The sequence below is a fragment of the Cupressus sempervirens genome, chromosome 4 (genome assembly GCF_028749045.1).
Source record: "Cupressus sempervirens isolate cs-2001-9-10 chromosome 4, ASM2874904v1, whole genome shotgun sequence".
In the NCBI taxonomy this organism is placed as follows: Eukaryota; Viridiplantae; Streptophyta; class Pinopsida; order Cupressales; family Cupressaceae; genus Cupressus; species Cupressus sempervirens.
The window spans coordinates 273,528,892-273,553,177 of record NC_143121.1 but is presented as its reverse complement, the minus strand read 5'-3'; the positions used below and the strand labels follow the sequence as shown (position 1 = coordinate 273,553,177).

Genomic DNA, 24,286 nt, shown 5'->3' with positions numbered 1-24,286 from the left:
TTTATGTAGTACAACACCTTATTCTTTTCATTAATCAAATGACAATAACCACTATATCTTCTTAAAATGAAAATACAACATTTAACTACCATATCTTCTTATAATAAAATTACAAGATACACAATCTATTAATGATTCATAAATCACCCTCGTCGTCTAATACTAAATTCTTACATATTGCCTCTTTATAGAGAGGTCTTGAAATACACCCAAACAAAAAAAGGTGCCATAATTTTGGAATCTATAGAACTTTCTTAAGTTTAAATTGACTGCACAAATATTTAATATTATTCATTTATAGCATATTTCTATCCCAGCCTAGAAAAAATAAATTGTCTGAATATATGTGGACAAAATAGTTACTATAAAATCTTATTATCTAAGGTTGGGCATCCCACTGTTACTAAAAGAGGCAATGGTATGTGAAGTAGAATAGTTGTTATCACCATATGCAAGCGTCACTACTTCTTCCAATTCTTTAGCCACCGCACTCATTTTGGGTCTTTTTGTTGATTCCTTTTGCACACACATCTATGCTACTTTCCAAGCTAATTCTATGTTATATCGACCACCCAATGCAGGATCCACAAGCTTGTCTATTTTTCCACATAAAAGCAGATTGTATGCCTGATACAATGATTTTTTTAATACTTTGTTGATGAACATTACCAAAAGTATTGAAATCACTTAGGCCCCGTTTGGTTGCTGGAAGATGAGGGACAAAACCAGGTTATCAGAGGCAAAACCAGGTTTTGCAAAAAAACTTTGGTGTTTGGTTGGTTAAAATTATAACCTAGTTTTCGATTTCATCTTCCAATTTTGGTCAAAAATTGGAAGAAGTTTCTTCCAACAAAAAGGTGGAATTCGAAATTAAAACCAGGTTTTGAATTTTATGACAATTTTTTTAATAATATTGTGGGGTCCACAGTATATTCATCTTCCGTGTCAACCAAACGGACCATTAACTTTCCAAACCACAAAACCAGGTTTTCGAAACCCTGGTTATAAGATAACCTGGTTATGTCAAAAAATCATCTTCCCCAACCAAACGGGGCCTTAATTTGTCTACAAAAATATATGAATTACCAATTGCACTATTCAGTCTTTGGGTGGTACTCAAAATATAATCTTTAGTAAAACCACTCTGAAACTGTAGACATCACTCTTCTCATTCTGTGAAGATGTTGCAAAGTATCTACAATAGTTCATCCATATTTTAATCTACTAGTTATTTGTTCCCTATACTTTATGTTAGGAGAAAAATGCATTCATCAAGCGTAGTTAAACTAAGTATATTTAAGAAAAAAGGAATGTAATGGAGTTATGTGAAATACTTAGGACCAAGATAAATTATTGTCCCTTTGACTTCAGTTGGTATATAACCACTGGCACTCTCTACCAATTTTGATATGCCAAAGTCAGCTAGCTTGACAGACATTTTGTTATCCAACAGTATATTACTGCACTTTATATCTCTGCGTATGACTGGAGGATAGCAACTCTAATGAAGGTAGAGAAAACCTACAAAACTTGTGTAGAATGGTTGAAACATGGTGTTTTTCCCCTTTTATGAAAATGATTAAATATAAAGGAACTTCTGCAACCACAAACAACTTACCATCTGTAGCCTGTCTAGCAATATTCAATCTTATAAGCCAATCAAGTGGAGTTTTCAATTTGGCCATGCCTACAAATTTTAAAATAATATTAAAATTAAATTTAAAGGTATGTAAAGTCAATTAATAAGTGAAAGATGTTTTCAATTGTAAGTCAAATTATGATATCATTAAGATTCAACTGACTAAGTTTTTGATCAGAATTCATTGATCTATGTTCAATGAGTAGCAGTTCTCCCAAGCTCTTTTCTCATTAGAAGGAATAAAATACTTAATACACATTGCATCTACATGATATCTACAAAGACGAAATACAAAAACTTTTCCAAAATTTACCCATCCCAATACTACTCATGAAATGCGGCTCAATAAATTTGAATAAAAAAAACTTCAGAATAGAAATTGAAATGGCACAAGATTTAATGTATGCACATAAGTACCGTATAAATGATCAATCAGTGTTCCGCATGGCATGCATTCATAGACCAATGCCATTATGGGTTCTCTGCAATACCCAATAAGATTTACAAGATTCTTGTGATATATTCTTGACAGCATAGCTACCTAAAATCACAGATAACACTTGTTAAACGAGAATTTGGTAGTAATGGCAATCTTCATACACTTTGTTGTTGAATCTATGTAGGAATACTAACCTCATTCTGGAATTCTTTTCGGCCTTGATTAGAATCAAACTTGTGTATTTTGACGGCAACCTCATATCCAGAAAGTCTGCCATAAAATACAAATCCAAAACTCCCCTTACCAATGGGTGTGGAATAGTTATCGGTAGAAGTTTTAATGTCTTCCTCTGTGTATTCTATAGCCAGCCTGTGATAATCGTTTTGATTTTTTTCATCTGAGAAAGAACAAATCAAGAAGAAATACTCTTTAATGTCACAAGCACGGTAAAAGAAGAAGAGAAAAACATTTCTATTCATGTTTTTAGCATACCAGAGCATGGAGAAACACCTGCAATTACTTGTTTTTCTAATGGAGTTGGAGAAACATCTGTGGTCGGAAATGGTTGAGATAGGTGTTTGTGCCTCCACAAGCAAATCTTATAAGAAATAATACATGATGAATTCACTTCACTATTCACTTGCTTTATTGGCTGAATGATTACTTCATCATAGTTGACTGTATGTACGAATTCTTAAGAAGTTCCTCTTATCCTTTATGCTTTATGGATAGCCATGCCCTGTTTGAAAATCCCTACGGCCATTACTGTGGAGCTTGACTATTTAAAAGCCTTTTCAACAGAACAGTGTTCCGAGTATCCAGCCATCATATAACCACGTTTCCTCGAGGCATTTTGTCAAACAGTTCACATGACTGAACTTTGTCACTCGTAAAGGATGTTGCCACGCACTGTGGAGCTTGACTTTATACATCCCAAAAGTGTTTTGCTCAAATGATTCCTGCCATATTTAATACAAAAGTTTTCTGCTTATCCTCTCGTAGTAGCACATCATGTAACCCCATTTACTTCAGGCATTTTGTCAAACAGTTCACATGCTTCGAAGTACTAGGACATTTGCATCTGCAAAATGAAACCGAGTTCCTCTATTCTTACGTTTCGATGGATTTTCATGTCCTTCGTCAGAGGCATTTTGTCCAACAGTTCGCATCTTGTAAATGACCAAAACTAACACCACCGAACACCCAATCAAAAGTACGATCACCCAGCCTTTAATTTTGTGGCTGTCTACCGGAAGAGCATTTTGTGGATCAACGCTGAAATTAATGGTATATGAGATATTAATGGTTGTGAAGTTGAAATTTAAAACATCTATCGTATTGATGGTCTGTGAAGTGAAGTTGATATTAAAAAGGTAATATTATAGAAAGAGTAAAGAAAATTGGCATACCGAAGTTCCAAGTTGTTTCTCTGTAATCCCTTTGAGACTGTTCCCTCCAATTTATTTTCCTGTAAAAATCTTTTCAATAAACCAAAAAAGCTCTATAAGAACACCTATTTAATAGCGCTTAGTTACATCAGTTATATAATGAAATGTGAGGATGAAATAAGATACAGTAGCTGGTAAACATACAGTTGATTTAGCCTTTGAAGCTTCCCCAATGATCTTGGAATTTCTCCAGTAAGTTGATTATTCTGCAGTTGCCTTTGTGAGGCCAACATATAGTATTAGCAAAGATACAGATAATTCTGGCTCTCTAGTCATTCACACAAGGTATTGCAGAGGTGTCTTACGATATTGTGAGATTGTTCAATGAGCCGAGGTCTGGAATATGGCCCAAAAACTTATTGTTTCCTAGCAACTATAACCGAAAACATAGAGTTAGCAACTTTATTATATGAACCACAATTAAAAGATCCATTAGCCTTCTCACTGAAAAAGCATGTTAGTACATGGCTATGTGGAGTCTTACGAACATCTTTAATCACATACTAAGGAGAAACTTAAGTTTGAAAAAAATAAGTCAACATTAATTATTTAATACTTTTAGTGTTGAAATGGAGCTTACCATATGATGTTTAAGTCCGAAGTCTTACCAATTTTTCTAGTGCTATTAAGTCTGCTATATCTGAAGGTATCGTGCCTTCCAGATTCATACTTGTTAGATCTCTGCAAAAAGAAACTAAAAGCTTCAAATCATACACATCAGTGGCCTAAGATATATGTTCTAATGAATTGTTAAAATATTTGCTTTACGGCTACTCTTAAACATCACAAATTACGGTAAAAACTAAGCTTGAAAAAATAAGTCAATTTTGACTATTTAACACTTTTAGTCTTAGAATGAAGCTTTAGTATGTGATGTTTAAGCCATCATCTTGACTACAGGTAATCCCTGTTGAAAAATATTCAGCTGGCAAGCATGGATCTCCTCCAGTCCAGTCGTCTGGAACATTCATTGCCTCTGCTATTTTCCTGATTGCAACCACTGAATTCCCACAATTTGTCCAAACATCAATATTTGCAATTTATATATCCACAAAAAATATACAACACTTAGAACAATTAAAGCAGAAAGTTACAATCTCCGGGGTATGTGGTTGTCTTTACGTCCAATTTCCTGTACATTTCTGCTCCATTGATGAATGACCCCAACTCTGATGTACTGCTGGGTTGTAAAATAATGTTTATAGGATTGTAAGTTTCGAATTTTAAATCATAATCTGCTTGCCAACAATGCAAAAAGTTAAGCTGTATGAAATCAGATGATTGGGCTCCGTTAATGAAGGCAACAAATTTCTGAGTGAGGCTTGTCTGGTTGAGGTTGCAAAAATAAATTGCAAAATAGTAATCTCCTGGATCAGAGAATGGTACAAATGAGTCTAAAAGTGTCATATCCGTCACTATTCCCTTTGCAATAGCAGTTCTTAAAACAGCCACTGGCGGTTTGATTGATAACTCCCTCCCTAAATATTTTGCTTGCTCATCCTCAACGCCAATGTCCACCGAAGCTCCAGCAGCTTCTATCGATAATCATTTGCGGTCAAATGGATCGTCTGGGAAACTGCTTATTGCCACCACAGTTCAAATTTCAGTTAAATAAGTTGAAACATCGGTCCAGTTCACCGTGGCAGCTGACAAAGAATTGAGAATAGGAAATGGAAATGCACGCTGGGAATAGGAATGGCTATTTCAATAATAGTTATTTTTTGGAATGGACATAAATTCATTTTAGTGATGAAATGAGAATATGTATTCCTATTCCCTATTCCAATTGAAACACCAAATAGAAAATAGGATTCATATTCCTAATTTCTTTTTTCTATTTCAGCAACCAAATGGGCTAAGGTAAGATTTCATTCCTATACTAAAAGTGTTGAATAGTCAAATTGACTTATTTTTCTAAGCTTAATTCTTCCATTAATATATGATGTTTGACCCAAAATTATCACAATCCATAAATAAATTGACATCTAAAGCACTTTTTTTTCCTCATGAAATAGAAATTTATTTTGTTATAACACTTACTGTATATAGGAAGATGTACCATGATCTAAGTGAGCAATCAAACTCAAGGCCTGATTTTGGAAATCGGTTGAACTATACATTGAAGATTCGAGTGGGTGGAGCTCAATGCTTGAAATGAAAACAAAACGATTTTGTTCTATCTGAGTATTGCGAGCAAGGCATAAACCCAAAGTCTCACTTTTGGCGGCCAAGATAATCTCGTAATAATATGACATGGTATTGTTTAAATCAGATAAGTTGAAACTCCTCCACTTGATTCCCTCGATAAGTAAATCGAAGAATCTTGCCCAAGGAGTTGTGCAATCAGGGCCGAAAGTTGCTCTTACCAGGTAATTTCAATGGGGCTTTGTTAATGTTTTAGCGTCAATTGAAGTAAAACATTGATTATTTGATACACTAATTTGTGTTTATGTTTTTTAGATAAATTGTTATAGGTGATTCTTATATATAATATATATTATATATAATATATGTAGTATAATATGTATTATATATTATTATATAATAATATAATATTATATTAAATATATGGTTAATATATTAATATTATATATATGTTAAAGATGAGTTATAGTTATTTATAACATGATGATTTACTATAGAGACATGTCTCCTTCTCTTATATTATACAAATATGAGATCCAAATCTACATTTGGAAATCATCAATTACAATGGCAATGGAAGTACATTTGCAGATACGATCTAAGTTATTTCAACATGATATCAGAGCCAACTTGCAAATGTAATTTGAACTAGAAATATCTTACCCTTCCTATTGCAAAGTTTTACCAGTTCATTTGTCAAACCAACCTAGATATGTAATGTGTATAGAAGAACATAATTTTTAATTGTAAAATCAATAGGAAGTATCGCACACCTAGTATGAATTCTCATGGTACATGATTGCTAACTAGTTGGTGACCGAAAGTTGTGAGCATAAGGAGATCCTCAAGAAATAAACAATGGAGTGACACTTAATTTGCAGGATTCAAAATAACTAATGGAAAATTAGTTTAATGTATCATCACTGAATACTATTGCAATTGATGAGTCAACTCATTCTGGCAACTATAAATATCCTTACCCTACTGCAATATATATGGCAAAAATTACTAAATAATGGGTTTTTAATATAGTCTGGCAAACTACATAAACAACATTGATCGAGGCTTATATATGTGCATCAATCTTCTACCTGCAAACACCATTATAATTGTGGTTCCTCATCAAAACTTTGGGAACATAGGTGCACAACACCAGCTAGCAACAACCCCTAGCTTGCTCTCTAAGAAATATTAAATCAATACACTGCCTGACATGTATGGTTCCATAAAAAAAAAGCTTTTGTGTTTCATCATGGACTTTCAACACCAATTAATACAATCTTTGATATAGTCTAGTGCACATTTGCAAGATGATATTCTTATAATGTGTATAATAATACAAGTTATCTTGCAATGAATATAAGTGTTACAATGACATCAATATGGAAACAAAAATAGAACCAAATGATGTTTGAAGTAGCAGATAATACACACAACAATATTCTATTATGTGTAACAATAATAACATGAGGGATCATATATTACTATCACTACGTTCTGAAATCAAACAATCAATACCAAAGCTACACTATAAGGAACACAGGTTTAAAATTATTGACTATCCTTTGCCATGTTAAAATATTGGATTGGGAGTTGAATGATTCCTATACTTAGGCTCACATTTATTTACTTCCTTTCACATTTTAATTGGTTCCAATATTTGTCCAAAACCATTTCATGTTTTCTATCTTCATCTTTTGCACGATCCTACCTTTATTTGCCCATATTCGCTCCTTTCTAAGGATGGTTCAAGTGGAGGAAATATGGAACTAGAAATAGGATTATCATCATTGGCATACACCATGCACTAGAGAAAATGATAAACAATAAAAATAATGAAGACTATTTGATCTCAACTCAAGGGTTTATGAACGGTGACATTAGGAGTACAAATTGTAAAAATAGAAAAAACATTTATCTATACCCAACATGAAATTCCCATTTGATTATCATCAAAGTGAGAAATAGGTGCCAAAGGATATATGACAATAAGAAAAAGAAATTAACAAATTACATTACAAGTGATTCTCTGACCCACTCTAATATGTAAAGATAGTTAAATAAAATATTTATTTTTCTAAAAGGGCTATTAAAAAATTAAAGGTGATGTGTTACAATTACTGGATGATTTCATTCAATACTTGACATTAGCTATCACAAGTGGAAAAATAATTGAGAACTTCACTTTATAACCCTCAATTCACATTGGCTGCACCGAAGGGAAACATGGTTAATCATGTATTCTAGAATTTTTCTAGAATTTGGTTGTGTAAATTTTTTTAGCATCAACATTTTGGATCAAACCTAATGATCCATCATCAGGATGAACAACAAGAGAATAGAAAAAATAAGTTAGCAAACCAAGGGAGAAACAAAGATAAAAAGAGAGGAGAGAGTGTGTGGGGGGGCACATAGACCAGGAGGGGAGATCCAAAGGTGAAAAAAGAAGAAAGAAGATGATGAGGTGGGCTTGATTGAATGAGAAGAAAATTAAAATTAAAGGCAAAAAGAAATAACTGAGAAAGACACCTAAACAGAAAGAAAAAATAAAGATAAGAAAGACGAGACAAATAAAATAAGGACCCTATAATCCTATAAATGAAAAAGAGTATAAATAATACAATGGACATAGAAAATGAATGAAAAAGGAGGTGAAAATCTAATGAGTGAACACAAAAAACATGACAAGAAAATGAAAATGAGCTATAACCAATAATAATACAAATGGAAAAAATAATAATGAACAAGCTAATAATCATAATCAAATTAAAAATAATAATGATATAAAATAAAAATAAAAATAAAAATACTCATATACAAATAAAAATTATAATAATATATATAATCAAATCTATAATATAAGTTAATCATGCTAATCACCCCTATTGTTTGCACATTTATATTCACATACGGGTCCCCATAGTGATTGCAAGGTTATATTTATTTTAGGAAAACCATTTTGCAAATAGTCCCTTTGTAGCATGCTAGACTTCTATTTCAATAGAATGGTATGATTTTTTAAAATAAAACAATGCATTATAATACGATTTTTCTATTAAGACAAAGTTGCCCTTAAACTAGGAAAGGATGATACCATACATCCTCCAAAATACAATTTGGAGGACATAGATATTATTAATAACCTTTATTACTAACTACTTAGTGTGAATCCCACCAAAGGGTGACAACTTTATTTGCGTTAGATATATAAATATTTGAGGGGCCACTTACATTAATTTAAGTTGTATATAAAGTGTAGACCACTCAAATATCAAGAGACCCATTGCCAACTAGATTTAATGCAAATTTATTTAATAAAGAAGCTCAATGAGATATGGAAATATAATAAAATAAAATCAATGTGGGTATATTATAATCTGTATGTATTAAATTTGTTATTTCTATATTAATTATTTTATTCTAATTCTATATAAAATTGAAGAATTAGGCTATTATTGAAAATATAAAGACTTAATTTTTCACATTCTTATGAAATAGATTATTATATTTGGCATAATAAGATGTGTTGAAAATATAGATCGTTATTATCCATATTATATTAGAATAGTGGGATAATTCTCAAAATAAGATAAGAGGGAATGAGGTTAGCTCAAGATTATCTATATTTATTGAAAATATATCATATTGGGTATTATATTAATCTCTCTCTTATTTTCTATTTTTTATGAGAGCTATATGCCTTGATCTTTTCCTTTGAGAATGTTATTACAAGAGGGAGATTGAGATTTGGTGGGAGCCTAAAATTTCATTAGAGGCAACATTGAAATAGAGGGAGAAGATAGAGAATATGATTTAGTCAATCTTCAGTGATCTTGATCATATTGATTCAGAGGGAGTAAATCGTGTTCTGATAGAATCTTCAATGATCAATAAATTGTAATTTCATGCAACTATGTGTTTGCTTATACTACTAAGCTTAAGGTTTTGAACATCTATGGATGAAAAGAGAAAGTTTTAACTTAGAAAGAAGTATTCAAAGATATACGAGTGGTAACTTTACATTGTGGGGGGAATAATAGGAAATGTTTCATTCCCACTTGGGGCAGATAAGTACTTGTATTTTTTACATTTATCTATTCATTTATTAAGGGATATTTTCTTTGATCTCTTCCTTTATGTTTGAGGATATTCTTACAAGAAAAGAAGGTTGGTACTTCAATATGCTACCAAATTTTGTATAAACTAAATCTAATGATAGTAATTCCAAAGACCTTGATGATCAAGATGAATAAAGTGTGGCTCTTGATGCAAGTATCTTTGATGATTGAGATTATGAGATCCTTCTACATTAAGAGGGAGTATGTCACTTCTTTGAAGGCAATGCTAGAGCTTAGAAGATTGATACTTAGAGGGAGTCTAGAAATCCATATGGATGATTGCACGATGTTGATGGGCCTACTCCTACATATATAATGAGAGAGTGATGAGTTTGACAAGCATCCTTCGGAAAAAGAGAGTTTCTAAGGAAGTAACAAGAGGACCTGACATCCCAGGATCAATATTCAGAGGGAGAAATTTTGACATGCAATCCCTTATGGATGATATCTTCTCTATGAGGAGAAGTTCTAAAGAGAAATGTTAAATTGAAATATTTCAAATGTAAAACTTGATATGTTGAATATTTAATTTTGACCCATATCTGGTTATATAATTGTTGTTTTAGATATGTAATGAAAGGTGACAATCTTTTATTGACATATATAAACCGAAGGTAATCATTGTAAAGTGATGATCTTACATATGATAGTCCTATTATCATGGTTCTTTGGGCCAAAATCTACCGGACACCATGATAACAAACAAATAGAAGGTAATCTTTGTAAGGTGACAATCTTACATATGATAGTCCTATTATCATAGAAATCTCTAGATTTTCTTTTTGAACAATTAGAGATCATGGGTAACAAATCTATTATGTCATCATGGACATCTCTACACATTTCTTAAGTGCAAGTAAAGATCATATGTGTATCATGAACATCTATAGACATTGTTTAAGTGCAAGTAGAGATCATGAGTGTGTTATGGGCATCTCTAGACATTGCTTAAGTGCAAGTAGAGATCATGAGTGTGTTATGAACATCTCTAGACATTGCTTAAGTGCAAGTAGAGATCATGGAAATTTAAATCACTATGGACATCTCTAGACATTGCTTAAGTGCAAGTAGAGATAATAGGAAATACTTTATGTTGCTAAGAGATTTTAATATACATTGTGTTGATTACATAATGATTCTGATTCTAATTTAATGATGGTTTACTTCTACCTTGCTGACATTGATTATTTGATATACTAATTTGTGTTTATGTTTTTCAGATAAATTGTTATTGGTGATTCTTATATATAATATATATATATAATATGTAATATAATATGTATTATATATTATTATATAATGATATAATAATATAATAATATTATATTATATTACATATATGGTTAATATATTAATATTATATATATGTTAAAGATGAGTTATACATATAGTTATTTATAACATGATGATTAACTATAGAGACATGTCTCGTCCTCTCATATTATACATATATGAGATCCAAATCTACATTTGGAAATCATCAATTACAATGGTAATAAAAGTACATTTGCACATATGATCTAAGTTATTTCAACAGGCTTCACAAGGATCATATAGCAATATTTCTTCATTGCCAGGTTTGGAAAATAGGCTAGTGTCAAATATTGCAAGTAGCGGGTATCACTTGAGTGCACCAATGAAACATTGCGAGCTTTAATGAAAGGGGAATAAGAAATCTAGTGTTGTAAGTACTTATTTGTGAGATTATCGTTGGGGCCATAGTTGATGTTAAGGAAGCCTGCATTGGAAAAAATAGGTTATAGTGGAAATTGAATAAAAGGTTGCGATATTGCTATCAGGATTTAATTGTGTAGTTTTTAAGTCAAATTTATTGATCCATGTTTCATGAGTATTGATTCAACATGAATCTATCTCTCATGACCATAAATAGAACACTAAACACTCATTAGATTTATGTGATGTTTAGAGAGGTCAAGTACGGGGGCTTCTGGGAGGCTACCCATCCCAATACTACCCAGTGCGCTTAACTACTAGATTCAATGAATGCTAAGTGTTCCATTTACTTTCATAAGAGATAGATTCATCTTGAATCACTATTCATGAAATATGGGTCAATAAGATTTGACTCAAAAACTACATAATAAATTTCTAATAGCAATATCACAATTTAACTTGATGTGAAAATTATCTCCTACTAAAAAATAGATTACCATCTGAACCTGAGCAGACAAAACTCAATAGTCCAATGAAAGATGTGATGAGCAGCAAGCACGCACTTGTCAACCACATATCTGACATCCTTTGGACCTGCTAAATTTGGATAAAGAACTCCTATTAGGGGGGGGGGGGGGGAAAAGATATCAATGATAGACTGAAAACATTATAGTTCAGCAACAATAATAACACTCTTACGAAAATAATCTCCAAGAGAATTTCTTACTTGCAAGGTTCGAAAATAATCCCCAACAGAATTTCTTGTTTTGGAGCTTGATAGAGTGAGGTCTATATATAACCAAACTCTGACTTATTCATAGAAGCATGTAGCTGCAGATTTCTTTGTCAAATGAGTTGTATAGTGGCTTCTTTATAAATACAGAGATTTGTAAATTGCCTAGTGCTTTCCTCTATAAATACAGAAATTTCTTTGTGAAATGAATTGCCTAGTGCCTTTATAAATACAGATTTTATTATTATTTAAGGATGAAATTTCTTGAAGTGGGTATTCAGCAAACTCAAAAGTAATATTAAAAGGAGAGTTTGAAAAAAAAAATACTCCCCCTTTGCAAGATATGCGTACGAGTTTGCAATGTACGCGTTGCCCAAATATCTCACACGGCATTTACACAAGGAAGTGCCTAGGTATATACATTTTCCCTTTGGCGTGAAATACAAGTCTAGCTGCCAGTCAAGAATCCTTCGGAAACACATCATATCAAGATTGACTGAAAATTAGATTGGACCAAGTGAAGTGAGGGATGAAGACGACGTGCAGATGCTTCTGTCTATTCTTCAGCCGTCGTAGCTCACAAGGCAAGAGAATAACATGTAAGGTTAGTCAAGTAATCAAAGTTCAATATTGTCTTAAAAAAATGGCCACCTTTAAATATTATAGTAAGGAAGAATTAAATTAATTTTGAATATTTATCAGTTGTAGCTTATGAATCAAGTCTTAGTGTGATGCTTAAACAGTCTATAAAAATATCTTCGTTCATGAGAGTATAGAGTGCAAACAGGTGTACCCAAGTGAGACATCAAGAGATTCTACTTTTAAGAGTTCAACATGTTTGAGAAAAAGTAAACTAAAGAAAGTGGATAATAAAAACATTAAATTACATTTGTAGCTTCAATAATTGTGTTGCCCAAGTAAATGCCATATCTCATTCCTAGGTTTGCTTTTGCTAAGGGTCTCAGATGAAAAATTGGAAGGCTGCAAATATGCCTTTGATGAAATTTAACAAATGACACAAGTGTCAAAGTTCCTCCCTATGGTATAATGCTTTAGGACTATTATATGTTGAAATGAGAGTGTGCGAAACAATAAACAAATTCATTGCATTAATAATGAAATATTGATTCATCTCACCTAATGCACATCCCTATGGAGTAGAAAACATATAAAGTTAAGTGAAAAAATTAAGTCATTGTATTATAGATATAATGTAATAAAGATTTAAATAAATCATAGTAAAAAAGGTATTTAGTATACTAATTTATATAATTGTTATGTAATATAATAATTAAAGTTTTTATATAAATTTAAGACAAATTTACTATAACATATATTTGTAATTAGGATACTAAATTATAATATTATTAATTAAATATATTTATAATTATTGTGTGTAATGACCTTCTTAAAATGGAAACTAATAATTAAAAATGATTAAAATACTAAATAAATATCTAGAAAAATGCAATACTATCATATGATATAACTTATGTATGATATTTATTCAAATATGTTATTATAATAAAAAAATACAATCTTAGAATATAACCAACAAATATAATCACACTAAGAAAATCAATGAATATATATAAATATTTATATATTCTATTCATATCTTATTATTAAGCATATATATTCAAAACAATAAATAATAATATTATTACACATTTATGTAAACTAATCTAAATATAGATATATAACACCCCATTAGATCGGTGGGACCATGGAAATGGAAGGGGCTCTTATATATTCAACATACCAAAAGGGTTCCCAAATGGTTTTTGAGCTTACACATAAGCTCCTATTTATCCACATAGACATTGTATAGAGAAGGCATCAATACATATTAGGGGGAAAAGAAAGGTAAGAGGACATGTTTATGAGGAGAATAAGAAGTATAAGAGGATTAAAAGGAAGCAACAATAAATATTCTATAAGATTTTAAATAATTGCAGCAAATAAAAATATAGGATAAAGTAAAAGGAAGTAAGAGAAACTTATAGCAAGGCATAAAAGCAAACCAAGAAAATAAGAAGATATAATGCAACAAAAAGAAATATATTAAGGGATAATAATATAAAGAATTATAAGATATAAATAAGTAAAAAGTAAACTTGTCACTATTTCAACAATATAATATTATGGATTTGGATGAGATTATTATTATTATATAAAGAGACACAGATGAAAATGTGAATTGATAATTAATCTAATTTTAATAAGAGAATATTAAAAATAAGATTTTCATTATAAAGTAAAAATAAGATTTTCATTATAAAGTAGACAGCCTAGGCTTTTCTGGCAAAGCTTGCCTGACAAACTTCGACAAAGGGTCAATAATTGGACTCATAGGTGGCTCTCTACTACTGGTAGGGTGACACTCCTTCAATCTATAATTCAAGCTCTTCCCATATACATAAGCATGGTTCAGGCTGCCCCGATGCATTTTCTTAAAGAATTTGATGCCCTCTCTCGCCAATTTCTTTGGAGTGGCAATTTACAACATACCAAATGGAGCCTCATCAATTGGGATACTGTTTGCAAACCAAAAAAGGAACGAGGCCTTGGCCTTCAGTTTGCTATCTTGTATAGTCAAGCTCTTGCTGCCAAGCTCTATTGGCGTTGGTGTACTAGTCAGTCTCAGCTTTGGGCCCGTATCCTGTCACACAAGTATTTACCTAGTGTGGAACCTTCAAAAGTTTCTAGGTTTTCTCTTGAGGGAAGAGGCTCTATGGTGTGGCATACCCTCAAGATTGGTGCTCACCTAGTGAAGAGAAGTTTATTTTGGATCTACAACAGAGGCACTGAGGCTCTATTTTGGAGTGATTCTTGGAATGGGCATTCTCCTCTCCTTTCCTCTTATCCTCACTTGCAAGCTCTTTGTGATTCTTTCCTTTCTGCTAGATGGAATAAGGTGGCTCATTATAAGGAGGCTTTTAACCTGGGCCTTGCTGTGGGTTATAGATGGAAGAATTCTTCTAATTAGCCTCTAGGTGGCTCACTAGGAGATCAGCTAAAACTATCTCAGATATTGGCTTCTAGGGAGTGCAGCTCGTTGTAGGAACCTGATGTTTTGGCTTGGGGAGGTGCTTCTTCTGGTAAGTATTTTGTTTCTTCTGGGTACCTTGCGCTGACAAAGTAACTTTTTGGTGAGGTGGAGGTCTCTTGGTGGAAAAAAGTTTGGAATAGTTTTTCTTGGCCTAAGTGTAACCTTTTCCTTTGGATTTTGGTTTACAATCATTGTCTCACTTGGGATAATCTCTGCAAGCAAGGCTTCCAGGGGCCTTCCAACTATGTTCTCTACTGCAATAGTGAAGAGATTGTATCTCACCTTTTTTTCCAGTGCCCCTTTGCCAAACAGATTTGGCACCTCTAGTGGAGTGTCTGGGGATGCATGTGCTGGCATGTGTCCTCTTTGTCTGAATTCTGGGACCATTTGGGCCATTCCCCTTCCAAGACTTCTTTTCTTCAAGTTGCTTGGACTATCAGCCCTTCCCTTATTTTATGGCATGTTTGACTTGAGAAGAATAGAAGGATCTTTCATGATTTGCAGTTTGAGATCAGGCACCTGTAGGGGAGAATTGTTAATTCTCTTCAGGAAACACTCCTTGCTAAATGTGACATTGGTGGGGGTTTGGATCCTATTGATGCTAGTATTTACTCTCGCCTCTCCTTTCCTCTTCAAGGTTGCTCTCCCTCGATCCACCACACCCACTCTGGGAATAGAGCTAAGCAACACCCTCAGCATGTTAATCGTCAGGGACGTTGGTCTCCTCCTGAGGCGAGTACTCTTAAAATCAACACTGATGGTTCTTCTCGAGGAAATTCGGGTCTGGCTGGTATTGGGGGAGTTGGGCGTAATAGTTTTGGTGATATCTAGTTTCTGTTTTCTATATACAAGGGTTACCATACTAATAACCTCATGGAAGCCTTGGCTATCTTGGTTGCAGTGGAAAAGTGTTGTCTACATGGCTGGAAAAGAATCATCTATGAAACTGACTCACAGGTGGTTGTGAACTTATTGCATAATGGGAACCTTGTGCATGTGGATTGGCATTTGGCTCTGGTTATTCAGCAGATCATTCAGTTATGCAATTCTCTAGATTTTGTGTCCTTTATGCATATCCCTCATGAGTGGAACATTGTGGCTGATTGTCTAGCTAAATGGGCCTCTGAGCAGGGGCCGGCTTGGAACATTCTTGATTCTAGGATGCTTCTCCTTGATTTATCTCAGATGCTGGATCAACTTGTGGACCAGGATAAAGCTATGTAGTTCTCTTTGTTTCTTGTGTTGTTTAGCTCTCTTTGATATTCAATAAAAATTTTACCCCTCTTTTAGTTAAAAAAAGAAGAAGGAAATAATTAATATATTTGAGTAGTTTTCTTATATTTCAATAGGAAGAAATTTTAAAAACATTTGCATGAATAATCCACACTAATTCGATAATAAGAATCAAATAAAAATTTCATTCCAAGTGGGGACATTACAGTGGTAGCAAAGCATAATTGTACCATTCTATGAATTTTGGCTCAAGCAAACTTGTTAATAAATCATAGAACTATGGAAACACAACTAGCCCAAGAATTAAGAAACTCTATCGGAAAAAACCAATGAAAGAATTGAAAGCTCCAATAAAATGTTGTTTGAAGCTATACAAAAACTAAACAACCATAACAATCAAATGAAAGACCCAACCTATAGATAGACTATCATTCTACTCATGAGGAACATGAGCCCTCACCACCAAGTTTGATTTCACGAGACACCTTTCCTTCATTCATTCCAAGAGGAAAACATGTTGTAGAAGAAGAAACAAAAAAAAATAGTTAATGATCAACAAGACAAGTTGTTAAATTCCTATACCAACTATAGTTGGTGACAATCATTTATGGATGGGAAAGGACTGCTAAAACATGTCACCAAGGGTGGAAAATATTAAGAAATTATGGTGGTTATGCACTACCTTTTCATTTTAATCTGAGGCATTTCATTTTATATTCAGTAACTACCAAACCTACAACAAGGCTATGTCAAACAACTTTGAAGAGTTGGTGGTTGATATGGGTAACGACATGGGCACTAGCAATCACATTGAACTAGTGGGTGTGCAAGATTGCATTCGTAACAATAAAATAGTGATGGTTTGCTTGCAGGAGGGTGATCACTTACCATATATGGAAGGAATGGTGGAGCATGACGAGAATGTCTCTATGTAGTTCTTCCATTCTTGAAAGGATGGGAAGGTGACTATCAATGGTATGGGATTTGAAATTTGGAGGAAACCATTGTGAGGGTTGGAGAGTTTACCATGGAAGGAAAGAACTGGTGGAGGAAGGTCAAGGTCAATGAGGAAACTAATTTTTGGAAATTTTTCAAATTCAAGGAGGACCCTATGCAAATGTGTGTTGGGTTTTCAAGGAAACCCTTCCTAAATATTGGGATTTCATCTGCTATGTGATTATGTGGTATATCACCCTTGAGGATCACTTCTAAGTACTCTATTATTACCACTTCCCCATTCTTAATCACTTCAAAAACTTGGATCACATTTCCTTCCTATTTCTTTTGTTGCATTTTTTAGAAGATTGCATTTATAAGGCCAGGAGGAAACATGGGGAGGGTAAAACCTTCTACCTCATCCATCAAGGGCTCATGAATAAGCTATTTATCCAACATCTCTCCCAAAAACCACCACTCTTGGTTAACCCTTTGGCTTCTATCACCCCCAGTCTCTTTGGACCCTAGCCCTAGTCCTAGCCAAAAGAACATCAAGAAAACCCTAGGCCCTAAGGTTAAAATTAGCTTCATTGAGTTTGATTTAGACACTAAGAAGGGTGAGCAAAGTGCCAAGTGATTTAGTAAATGTGTCCAAATGGAAAAATTTAAGTCCCCCCCAAGCTTGATTCTAGCTCTAAGTTTCTGAAAGTGATGCCAAACCTGCAAAGAAAAGAGATTGCCCCAGGATACCAAGCATGTACCCATCCCTCTTAGCCCTTCTCATTTATCTAACACCCTTGAAGATACCCTAGTTAGAAGTGTGGGGCAAGACATCACATCCCCCAGCAAAGAAAATCGTAAAGGTGGGGGGAAGAAAGGAAAGCATAGCCACAGATACAACCATAGTAATGCTAGACTAGATAGGCTTGAGTAGTCTATGAGGGACTCGGTAGACAATCAAACTATTATCTACTAGATATTTGATACATTGGTGGAATTTTCCACCAAAGTCATGCATTCTGCAACCACCACCTTTTACTTTTTGCAAGTGAGTGAAGAGGAGAAAGACCTGGGCAAAGAAAGTGAGACAACCTGCTCCATTTATGGGTCCCTGTGGAGGACTGGCTGAAGACCATCTTGGAAAAACTAGTTGAGGTGGAGGGGAAGGATGTGAATAAGGATGCACTTGAGAAAAATATGGAAGGTGATCATGAAAAGAAGGAGGGTAGCTAGCCCTAGATCTAGTGTTTATTTCTATTTTTATGTTTCTCATGACTATGAACTTGGTACCCTAAAGGGTTTTACTTTTTATTCTTTTGTTGGTTAGTAAGACTAATAGCAGTGATGCTTTTAAATGATGTTGATTTATATTTCTTAGTCTTTTCTACATTTTTTTAAAGGACTAATAGTACTATTAATTTGGTTATGGACATTATGTTTTTTTTGAAGTTTAAAGTTGGTATCAGTTAGCTAACTAGAAGATAACCTCTGGCTAATCTTCAACCTATTTTTAACTCTAGGGCCAACCCCCTATCTTTTTGGCTACTATCTAATGCTTTAAAAAAAAAACAATATTGAAGAAATTGCACAAATGTATGCAAATTTTTATCCAAATATTTGACAACTTATTTCCTTTGAAGAATACTACAAAGCTAACATCATGGAAAAGAGAAAGAAAATACATGTAAATGAAGACCTTCATGAGAAAGTTAAAAAATTTCAATTGCCATGCTTTGATGGGTTGGGAGAGGAAATTTCTCAATCATGGGTGTAAAAGTTAGACATGTATCTATCATATAGTTCTATGATGAAAGAAGGTACTATTAAGTTTTCCATATTTCATTTAAGTTTGTCAACACACAAATAGTGGTACTATGTCCAAAATTCCTTACGAATCAAAATAATTACCACCTATAGTGAATTCATTGAAAAATTGGTGAGCATCTTTGATCAAAAGAGATCCTGAATGGTACTTCCAAGAGTAAAATCACCTTAAACATTGGGGACAGTGGAAGACTTTACTAATTAGTTTCAAGACCTATTAGTAATGGTTCTAAATCTATCCCAAAGCCAACTCAAACATCTATTTATAAAATGACTTAAAGATTCCATTAAAATCCATGTAAAAACCTTGAACCCCAAAATTTGGATGAAGCAATCAAAAAATCCAAGAAGCTTGAATCAAATTATAAAAAGAAGAAAAATTATTTGAATAAGATACAATATAGTGTTAGAAACTACAATTGGAACAATTTTTATGTTGTTATTGATACCAAACATACTAGTAAGAAATTTACTAATAGTGTTGAGTTTCATATCATTTGATCAATTATGAGGATTTGAAAAGAGGAGAAAACAAGGTGAGCTACTCAAGTTGTTAAGTGATGTTGGAAGTTAAGTATCATGGTATTACAATGGATATTTGATAAGTTAGTCATTGACAAGACTTTGTGTTGTTTAATTGATACATAAAGTAAAGAGGAAAACTAAAGTGATGTATGAGTGAAATGATGGGAAGATGAGTAAAACTCTAAGCTTGACTAAGTACCAATGTTGGTAGATCAATGAATCAAATGAAGTAGATGATTATGGAACTTAATAAGTACTCAAGAAAATAGTTTAAGTTGAGTGATAGTTATGGCTAAGAAAATTGATGAAGGAAATATTGGTATTGATTGAGTGCGAATAACAACCAAGCGAGATAGTGATTGTCAAGCTACACAATGATGACTGAGTTGAAGAACTTAGTGATTGTTGAGTATCAGAAAAAGTTATAGTTTATGAAAGAATCAGATCTCAAGCTGACATAGTTAAATTTTTAGATTAGTCAAAGTGTGTGGATGATAAGGATTCATGAGATGGCATATTTATTGCATGATGAGAGTTTGTTTATCGATCTATGGAAAGGATTTAATCAAAAGCTTCTAGAAGCATTAAGAAAGGAGAAGAAGGACACAATGATGGAAGGATTTGATGAATCTCTAAGATCTACAATGATGTTTAAGTGAAAACAGATCAAAATTACCTATTTAAGGAGACATAATAGATGTTTTCTAAGGTTGGTTCATTGTTGATTGGCAATCTTAAGGAGAACTTATGAAGAACAGAGTAGCAAAGGAAAAGTGAGAAGATTGGTGAAGTGTGATTCCTTGAAGGGGTCCCAAGAAGATCTATGATGTAGATGATGATGATGGTTAGTCGAAAAAATAACAAATGATTATATGGAGATATAAATATTAAATGTGAGTTTTTTTTATAGATCAAATCTACTATTACATTTTAACCATTCTGGCAGTCAAAAATCCTTTAATCAAGGTTGACCTAATAGTCATTTTGTAAATACTTTAATCAAGGTGACATCTTAATGTGATGATCCAAAGTTCTCTAATAAGGCCAATCCTAACATGGTGATTAAATCCTTTAATAGGGTCACACCTAACAATATGTTTTGTAACCTTTGACATGGTTGGCTCTTAACCATGCTCACTTCATAAGAATAAAAATATGGTAGCATCTTACTATTGGTTTTTTCCAAATTGGGTTTCCACATTAAATCCTAGTGTCATTTACTCTTGTGAATGTTACTTTATGCATGCTATTTTTATAGTTATTTATTTAACTATTAATTGACACATATATAAAGAACAAAGAGTTGAGTAATTGTATGAAAAGATGATTTAATGATGATATGCTATATTGACTGAGTTGGTTTATGAATTGGATTAAGTTGTTTAAAGCTTCTAAAATTTTAATTGGTATATCCAGACATGAGGGTAACTTATTCACCCCCCCTCTCAGTTATTCTAACCATTTTCACTATTGGTAATAGAGTTGTGGTGCTTATAAGGAAAGTTTGAAGGAACTTATAGCTAAAGATTTAGATGTATAAGAGAGAGATACTCAAGATAAATAAGGAGAACTTCCCAACATGGAAACACTTCATGAGATTAGACTTATCTTGTATTGGAGACTCTGCATCATACAAACCTAGACAATGAGTACATTGAGGTACCTAGACCCATGATAATTGAATACATGAAAGAGAAGAAGGAGCATAAATAAATGGTGATTGAACTTATAACAACCCTAAGTTGTGCTGAATTTGATGATGTGAAGGACTACACTAATATAAATAAAATGTGAGGCAAGTTGGCACAAATCTATGGTGGGGAGAAAAATGTATTGAGGGCTAAGACAAAAATCTTGAGAGGAAAATATGACATGAGAATGAAAGAAGGTGAGATTGTTGCACAATACTACAGCTGAATCAAGGAGGTTGTGAATATTATTAAGGGAGTTGGAGGCATTATATCTAATAAGATTGTGATAAGTAAGGTACTAAGCACTTTCCTTCCTATTTATGTAATTAGAGTATCTATAATTCAAGAACTGAGATGTACACCTAGTAATGACCTAACCTTGGGTAGTCTCATTGGTAGACTCATTGCATTTGAGTTGTCAAATTTTGATAATATTCACCTACTAGTGTTAAATTTGCATTTAAAGCTCAACTAACCCTTGGTGGATATAAGAGAAAGAACAAGAGAAGATATGTGGAAAGTGACATTAAATTAGATGATGATCTTGATGAACTTGAAGCATTATTATCCAAAAGACTACCAAAGGAAAAGGCAAATACAAAGGTAAACTTTCTATAATCTATTTTACATTTTGCAAAGTTGGTCATATTTCTAGAAGGTACCTTGATAGATATGACAAAGAGGAAAGGGAAGACTTCAAGTATTGAGGAAGGAGAGATAATAGAGACAATTGAGGTAATAAAGACTACAAAGATAAAGGTAAGAAATCTTCCTATATTGTTGAAGAAGATGCTTTTGAAATTGATGAGAAACTGCATTGATTGCACATATGAGTGAGAATGATCTACATGGATAATTGATAGTGGTTTATCACATCATATGACTAGTGATACAAAAAAGTTTGAGAAGCTAAAACATTATATTGGATGCAATGTTAAGTTTGGCAATGATGCACCATGTCATGTGAAAGGTAAATGATCAATTATATTGAATGATAAGATTAGATGTGACAATGCATATTGGGTTGATGGTTGGAAATATAACTTGTTGAGTGTGGTATAGTTGATCAATTCAAGCTACCAAGTTGAATTCCAAAACAAGGAGGTAAAGATATATGATACTACTAGTGAACTAATTAGAAGTGGAGAGAGAAGAAGAGGTAACACGTTCTATCTAGATCTATCTTAAGATACTTGTCTATTTGCACAATTTGAAGATATTTGGTTATAGCATAAGAGGCTATGTCATGTGAAATTTTATAGTTTGGTAAGCATTAGTAAGATGAAAAGTGTTAGAGGATTACCAAGATTGAGAAAACTTGATAAAGTGATGTGCAAAAAATGTCAAATGGGTAAAATGGCAAAGTCTAGTTTCAAGAGAAAGACTGATTCTTCTTTTGGAATTGGTTCATACTGAATTATGTAGTCCTACTCGAGTGCAAATATATTATGGTGATAAATACTTCATTCTATTTTTTTTATGAGTTCTCTAGAATGATGACTGTAATGTTTCTTAAAGAAAAATCTGATGCATTTCAAATATTTAAGAGGTATTTGGCTAGAGTTGAAAAGGAAATAGGAAAGAGTTTGAGGTGCTTGAGATCAAATAGAGGAGGCAAATTCATATCAGATGAACTCAAAATATTCTCGAATGATAAATGAATCAAGAGACAAATGAGAACACCTAGTACACCACCCTAGAATGGATTAACTTAAAGAAGGAATAGATCAATCATGGATTGTGCAAGAACATTGATGATAGAGAAGAATGTTTAAAAAATTTACTAGAGAGAAGGTGTAAGTACTATAGTCTACATTTTGAGTTAGGTTTAAGTGAAGAAATGTACAAAAAAACACCTTTTGAACTTTGGTATGGCTATGCACCTAATGTGAATTATTTAAAAGTTTTTGGAAGCAAGTGTTACATACTAAAAGATGGAAGAAAAGGAAAACTTGATGAAAAAGGTGATGAAGGTATATTTCTTGGATATTCCACTAAGAGAAAAGCTTATAAGTGTTTGAATTCTAATGCTAACAAAGTTATGGAAAGTGCAAATGTTAGAGTTGATTAATTTGTAGAAAAGAATGATAAGGAATGCAAGAATGAACTTGAAGATTATAGAAGCTTTGTAAATGTGTATGAAGGTGAACCTAGAACCTTACCTCAACCAGAGAAGGAGGTTTTCAAGCATTAGTAGTCAAGCACTACCAAGGTTTTGCAGAAGAGTTTTGTCAAACATTAGCAGACTATCAAGCATCAAACTATAGGGGTTAAGTTATAGATAGAGACTATCAACCATCAAATAGAGGAGGTTGAGTTGTATGAGAGTACACTAGATGCAAATGAACTACAACAACAAGAGAGAAGACCTAAACCTATACTAGAAAAGTATGTAAGAAGACTTCATACACTAGATGAAATCATTGGAGATAAAGATTCAGGAGTCATGACAAGAAGAAGATTGAAGAATAATACATGCATACTATGAGAAGTTGAGCCCAAATAAGTCAAAGATGCATTGGAGAATGAAGATTGGATTAAGGAAATGAATGAGAAAATTGAGAAAATTGAGAAAAATAAGATATGGACATTGGTACCCAGACCAAAGGATAAGAATATGGTTGGAACTATGTGGATTTTCATATACAAGTTGAATGAGAAAGGTGAAGTCACAAGGAACAAGGAAAGATTGGCTTGTAAGGGATATGTACAAGGAGTTGACTATGGTGAGATATTGCCCTAGTTGCAAGATTGGAAGAACTGAGAATTTTTCTCACATATGTTTCTTAAAAAAGATTCAAAGTGTACCGAATGGATGTTAAATATACA

General features: G+C 33.0%; 1 pseudogene; it reads right to left on the bottom strand.

Moving 5' to 3' along the window:
• Positions 1-375: 375 nt before the first annotated feature.
• Positions 376-12,048, bottom strand: LOC149561076 (putative LRR receptor-like serine/threonine-protein kinase At1g67720; annotated as a pseudogene).
• Positions 12,049-24,286: the final 12,238 nt, after the last annotated feature.